This window comes from Sorex araneus, chromosome 6, assembly GCF_027595985.1.
Source record: "Sorex araneus isolate mSorAra2 chromosome 6, mSorAra2.pri, whole genome shotgun sequence".
Taxonomy (NCBI): domain Eukaryota; kingdom Metazoa; phylum Chordata; class Mammalia; order Eulipotyphla; family Soricidae; genus Sorex; species Sorex araneus.
Genome location: NC_073307.1, coordinates 9,097,464 through 9,104,702, shown reverse-complemented (window position 1 = coordinate 9,104,702; position 7,239 = coordinate 9,097,464). Strand labels below are relative to the sequence as shown.

The 7,239-nt window shown below is 41.4% G+C and overlaps 1 non-coding gene across 1 annotated transcript; it reads left to right on the top strand.

Annotated features, from left to right (window-relative positions):
* The first annotated feature begins 6,219 nt into the window (after positions 1-6,219).
* LOC129406224 (U6 spliceosomal RNA) lies at positions 6,220-6,322 on the top strand. Its single transcript, XR_008630882.1, has one exon. It is a non-coding gene; the product is annotated as a U6 spliceosomal RNA (small nuclear RNA).
* The last annotated feature ends 917 nt before the right edge of the window (positions 6,323-7,239 follow it).

Below are 7,239 nucleotides of genomic sequence, written 5' to 3'. Positions count from 1 at the left end.
TAATTGCCTTTTTTCTCCCTGCAGCAATTCTAAACTATGCCAAGGCATGAACTAATGTGAATCAAAGGAATATCTTTGATGCAAATATTAATGAGACATGGATAGAAACCTGAAAGGTGCACCTCAGAACAAAATACAAGAGATTTGGGGCATATTTCTATGATGTATAGTTGCAGCGGAGAGATAGTTTCACTGCAGAGGTATAGGATAGCTACATCACTGACTTACAGATTCACAGCCTGGATTCTGGCTCGTGGTTGGGAAGGCTAAGTTATTCCCAGAGTGCCTTCCCATGGCAAATCAGCCTAGTAAAAATTAGGAGACACATAAAAAAGCTAGAGATAAATGTTCAGAAAAGCCATCTGCTCAGGGCTAAGTGATGTTCTACAAGCTGTGATAAAGACACTTCCAAAATATATAAATGGACTCAAAATTGTAATCATGTGAGCAGTAAACTATAATTAAAGTTGTATAGATGACAAAGAGGAAGGAAAGAAATAAAAGAAGGGATGGAGGGAGGTAAAAAGGAAGGAAAGGATGAAAGAAGGAAGGACGGGAGGGAAGGGAAAAAGGCAAAGAACGAAAAATGTTTTTTGGAATTAGCTCTGTCCCCATTAGAAAGAGGAAATTAATGTTTGTAAACTTACCCATGGAATGACTGGATATCAACTCTAATAAGCATTGTTTATTGTATGTGTATTTTCATATATGTGTCTAAATGTGCTATTGAGTTTTCTATATATTTACATCTATATGTGTACATTTATGTTTGTCTATGGGCCACCCCTGGAAATTATCAGGGCTTATTTCTGGTCTGCCTCAGGTATCACTCCTGCAGTGATCATAAGTATTGTCATGGATTGAATCTGAGTAGCCACCTTACCCATCACACCTGCCCTGGTCTTATATTTACGTATATTTTATGTTTGAAAAAATATATCTCTGAATGAGTCCCCTAAAACTTTCAGGTCTTATTCACATTTTCTTGCCCCACTTCCAAATGAGGACAAACCACTCATTCCAAAATTTAAATGCTAAACTTAGATTCAGACTCTGCACCAGGCTGTTTTCACTTGGGGCATGCCAGAGGGGGATGGTGAGAACCCTCCCCCCCAAAAGGGACACAGCCCCGGAAGCTGATCTCCACTACCCTATCACCACCATGCCCCAGGCCACTTTACGGATGTTCTGGCTGAGCCTCATGCATGAATGAAGTCCTACGGAACCCAGACAATGCGGAATTTTGTGACCTTGGACTCTGGACTCAACGGGACCCAGAAGCAGAGATCCTCTGCCTGCTACACATTATAGAGACATTTTCCATAATTATCACATCATATTTGATGGAGTTCAGATAGTAGGCCACAAATCATATAGAGTAATATATATATATATATGTATATCTACATATATATATGTATACACACACACCACACACACATACACACATACATACATACCTCTATACCTCTAGGAGAGCCTGGCAAGCTACCAAGAGTATCCCGCCAACACGGGCAGAGCCTGGCAAGCTACCTGTGGAGTATTCCATATGCCAAAAATAGTAACGATAGGTCTCATTCCCCTGACCCTGAAAGAGCCTCCAATCATTGGGAAAGACAAGTAAGGAGAGGTTGCTAAAATCTCAGGGCTATGAGGAATAGAGACATTACTGGTGCCTGCTCGAGTAAATTGATGAACAACGGGATGACAGTGACAGTGATACAGGGAAACTTAGATTCAAGGATATATTTTTCTTGTTTAATTGATTATTGAGAAGTTTTCCTCAATAATCTTAAGTATTATTTATGATATAAGTCTAAGGAACTCCTAGCACTCATTTGAGCAGATGGGAATTCAATCATTCTATCGCTACTAACATTTTTTAATAAAACCACTTAAAACTTACCATTTAATTAAGACATACTCTCTGTAGAGACCCAGTTACTCTAGAACAGTGTCAATATCAAAACATTGTTTACATGTTTAATAAGAAAGAGTTGAGGGGCTGGAGTGATAGCACAGCAGGTAGGGCATTTGCCTTGCATGCGGCCAACCCGGGTTCGAATCCCAGCATCCCATATGGTCCCCTGAGTACCGCCAGGGGTAATTAATTCCTGAGTGCATGAGCCAGGAATGACCCCTGTGCATTGCCGGGTGTGACCCAAAAAGCAAAAAAATAATAATAATAATAAAATAAAAGATTAAAAAAAAAAAAAAAAAAGAAAGAGTTGAAAAATAGAAAACCAATTCACTGATACATGGAAGTATGTTTTCCTATAATTTTATCCGTGTCTCTTGACCAATTCCCTCTACATTACGGTCGCTTCATGGTAAAGAAGCTTTAATAAAAATCCCAAGTGCAAGAGAAGGGCAGGATTTGGCTGACATATGTAAATCCGAGTAAAAAGTATTCCATGGGGAAGTGAGACGTCATTGAAGGTGACATGCCTGTGGGGGGCGGAGATGCTGAGTGAGCACTCGCACAGAACAAGCAGTCTGGGGCAGTGCCATGGGCTACAGGCTTCGTAGCAAAAATACATTGAAGGCATACAGTATCAGTTTATGGAGCTGTGTGTGCGCCTGTCTGTGTGTGTTCAGGAGAAACAGTGAGTTAACAACAGGAACTGTCTGAAGTCTAAAGTGGTATTCTGGATGGCACTTGGATTCATAGCATATTCCAAAGCCACCTTCTCTTGGAAATAAGTTTGGAGGGGGAGAAGTCCTCTAAATGACCTATTATCTTTGTCTCCTGATCAGACCAAGCTCTTAACTTATAGTTAAGCATCAGGGCTCTATGGCCACGTCCATTTCAATGCCAGGGTAGTTCATAGCTCACCGCTAGCCCTGGGTCCATCCAGTCACTAGAACACTAGTCAGTACTTTGTGATATTTGATTAGGCTCCTTTTTATATAAGGTACAATTTACTGTTTCCCAGATTTAATTGTATATCAAGACACTGGGCAACTAAGCATCCGGCCCTGATTTAGTCCCAGAACCTAATGGAGCCAATTATATGCCAATTAACTAACAGTTGAATGCTAATGCTTAAAATAATTTTTAAAATAGTACACTGTGTGATGTTACTTATTTGATGAGAAACAAGTGGTTTTATATGATGTAGCACTGTATCACTGTTGTAGCACTGTTGTCCTGTTGTTCATCGATTTGCTCGAGCGGGCACCAGTAACATCTCCATTGTGAGACTGGTTGATACTCTCTTTGGCATATTGAATACACTACAGATAGCTTGCCAGCCTCTGTCGTGCAGGCGGGATACTATTGGTAGCTTGCCAGTCTCTTCAAGAGGGACAGAGGAATCGAACCTGGGTTGGCCGCGTGCAAGGCAAATGCCCTACCCACTGTGCTATCGCTCCAGCCCTCATATGATGTAATATTCAAAAATTCTAGTTTTCATAAAATTGGAAAACCCTTTTCTTTGAAAGGGTGACCAGTTTTATTTCCATGTTCAGGAAGGTTATTGATTTCCATTTTGTAGTTGGATAATGATTATACTTTTTAGTGTTAAATTTTACAGACATTGTTTCTGTATCACTGTATCACTGTCATCCCATTGTTCGTCAATTTACTCGAGCTGGCACCAGTAACATCTCTATTCTTCCCAGCCCTGAGATTTTAGCAACCTCTCCTTACTTGTCTTTCCCAATGATTGGAGGCTCTTTCAGGGCCAGGGAAATGAGACCTATCATTACTGTTTTTGGCATATTGAATACACCACGAGTAGTTTGTCAGGCTCTGCCCGTGTGGGCTGGGTACTCTCAGTAGCTTTCCGGGTTCTCTGAGAGGTGTGTGTGTGTGTGTGTGTGTGTGTGTGTGTGTGTGTGTGTGTGTGTGTGTGTATGATTTGTTGCCTATTGTCTGAACTCCATAAAATATGATGTGGTAATTATGGAAAATGGGTAGGAAGTGTCTTATAGTGTGTCTGAAAAGCGGCCTGGAGCGTGGTGGTGGTTGGGTAGTGGAGGTCGGCTGCTGGGGCTGGATCCTTTGGGTCGGGAGAGTTCTCATCTGCCCACCTCTGGGGCACCCCGAGTGAAAACAGCCTGGCCTGGAATCCCAGTAAACAGATGTTGTTTACTCTGATTAAACAGAAATAACAGTTCACAGTCAATAAAACCCAGAGATTTTCCTAAGACATTTAAAATCTGAACGAAAGCTAATGTAGGTCTTGCTTCTAAGGTTGGTATCTCCTGATTGTGTGATTGGACTTCAGTGCGTCAAAATCTACTGAGTTTTTGCCAAGAAAACTTGAACATTTTCTGTAATATCTACACCGAGGTATTTTCTGGATTCATTCATGTGAGGAGGATTTTTAAAAACTTTATAGGCAAAGTTAGATGATAATTGCTATGATTCTGTTACCTTTTATATTTTATTCTAGTTTATGAATTCAGTTTCTATTGACTTTGAATTACGAAGTCAGTTTCTATTGACCTTGGTTGGTCAGGGTTTTTTTTTTTGTGGAGGATTTAAAATGCTTCCTTGATAGGTTTTCTGTTCCTACAATCTCAGCATGATCTTTCAGGAACAACCATCCATCTGTTCTCTGGTTCCTTTTTTTTTTTTTAAAGTAGAACTTTGTAGGCAGAAGTCATCAACAACCTGATACAATGGTGAAAGAATGTGCTTGACCCATGTTTTCACTCAGGAAAAAATTTTAACAGAAAAGAAAAAACTTTGTCTAAATAAGTTAAACCCTGTGATTCTCAAAGATTCTACTTTCTGTGTGTCTCAGTAAAGTATTTTCTGCATCAATGCTATCCTTCTGGTAGTCCAGGTAAGCACTGTAGCGCTGTCTTCCCATTGTTCATTGATTTGCTCGAGCGGGCACCAGTAACGTCTCCATTGTGAGACTTGTTGCTACTGTTTTTGGCATATCGAATACGCTATGGGGAGCTTGCCAGGCTCTGCCATGTGGGTGAGATATTCTCAGTAGCTTGCTGGGCTCTCCGAGAGGAATGGAGGAATCTAACCAGGTTGGCTGCGTGCAAGGAAAATGCCTTACCTGCTGTGCTATGGCTCCAGTCCATATGGGAATTTACTGAAGAAATTTATAGAAGAGTAGGAATTTTTTCCTCTGGGTTGGAGCTCTGTAACTGTGATCAATCATAGCCAAAGAACACACACACTCATGACCCACAGATAAAAATTATATAAACACTTTATACCAGGTAGGAACACCAGGTAAGAATGCCCCAGAAACGGAAACAGGTTCACCCTAAGTGAACCCTGTTTTACTTCAAAGCCACAAGTAAAATTAGGGTTCCTCTAGAGTAGCCTAAGTGATTAGGAAACTCTTTAACAGACAAAACACAACGAAGAAACAAGCAAACCATTGTGATCCAGGCTTCTGCCAAGGCAGGAGTCGGGAAGGGTTTGCGGTTCTGGCTGAGAGTGGGTGCAATCAAGGGTCCAAGACTCTAGAAGCACAAAAGAGTGAGTGTGGGTCGGTGGTAGAGGGGACAGGCTTAGACTGTTATGAGGTAGTTGCACTATTCCAGCTCTTCCTCTTCTGTGTTGCCAGTGCGAACCACCACCGTGAGGGTCCTAGCAGTGGGGGACCCGGAAGGAGGGAGCAGGAACGTGTGTCTGTGACGTGGGTTTCCAGGGAAGTGTCAATGTTTTGCTTCTTCTTCACCCTCGCAGTGGCTTTTCACCTCAATAACTGAAGTTCCCTCACCTGGAAAAGAAAATGAATCCACGGTTCTGAGCTTTAAAACAAAACTTGCCAAACCCGCTCCTTCCTTCCTGTGCTGCTCCAGAATATTCGACTTGCTGAAAGGTGCTTGATTGGGTACCCCAACCAAAGATTTGGTTCTCAAGGTTCCCCAGGGAGCTCCCCTTAAATTTCTGTTTCATTAATTCCTGACTTTTCCCTTTGAAGAGTGGTAGTCTTAAAGTTACTACCTCTAGGAGACATTAGGGTTATCTTTTGACTCTCTTTACTGCCTGGTGGAAATTCAGGCATTTGTAATTAAGAAGCGAGTCCTTGAATATCAGTCAGATTTAAAATCTGAGAGTCAGAGCTATTGTATAGTGGATAGGCATTTGTCTCGCATGTGGCCAAGCTGGGTTCCGTCTTCATCCCTGGCATCCCATAGGGTCCCCCGAGCACCACCAGGAGTAATTCCTGAGTGCAGAGCCAGGAGTAACCCCTGAGCATCGCCAGGAATTAACGAATTAAAATGAATATGATAGGTGCTTGCTTTGGCAACCTGTATATTAAAATTGGAATCACAGAGAAGTTTAATGTGGCTCCTGCACAAGGATGACCTTCACATTCACGAAGCATTCCCTATCATAAACATATAAATAAAATGAACACGATGGGCTAGCGAGATTCTACAGGGGTTAAAGCATTTGCTATTCACGGTTCAGTCTCTGGCACCAGCAGGAGTGATCCCAGAGCCCAGAGCCAAAAGCAAGCTCTGAGCACAGCCAAGCGTGGACTTCGCCCCCCCCACACACGCCAACTAGAAGTAAAGTAAAAGAAAAATAAATAAACATGCCCTGAAAGGTGCTAATAGTACAGAGATTTTGGGTCCAGCGCATCAGAACTCACTTCACCTCAAATCTCAATCTCTTGACAGTGAATTTTATATAGACTTGCAAATGCCAAAGACATCTTATGACACTGGGCGATAGCGAAATAAAGTAAAACTATCATTTTTCCCCTCTGTTATGTAACTCAATTAACAGCTTTGAACAATTCTCCTTCAAATTCATACTACAGAAATTATCAGAAAAGTGTGCAAAAATCCATATACCCCCTAAAAGGTACATCTCTGCAGTGTGCAGCATTCCAAAACAACTCTGACATCTTCACAGTCTAACGTTAGGTGTTGATTATAACATCATTAAAATATTTGAAATGTCAGAATATTAATATATAGTATTAACACTAAAAGTCATTTTTTTTCTTTTTGGGTCACACCCGGGGTTACTCCTGGCTCTTCACTCAGGAATTACTCCTGGCGGTGTTCAGGGAACCATATGGAATGCTGGGAATTGAACCCGGGTTGGCCGCATGCAAGGCAAATGCCCTACCTGCTGTGCTATTGCTCCAGCCTAAAAGTCAATCTTCCATTTGCTAAAAATACAATATTTCTTCTGATGGCATTATTAGACAGGGTCACTTTGAAACTGTGGTCTTAAAAGGACAAGGCTATTACATGATAGACTGATAAACAAATTGATTATTAAACAAAAGCTCTTTTTTT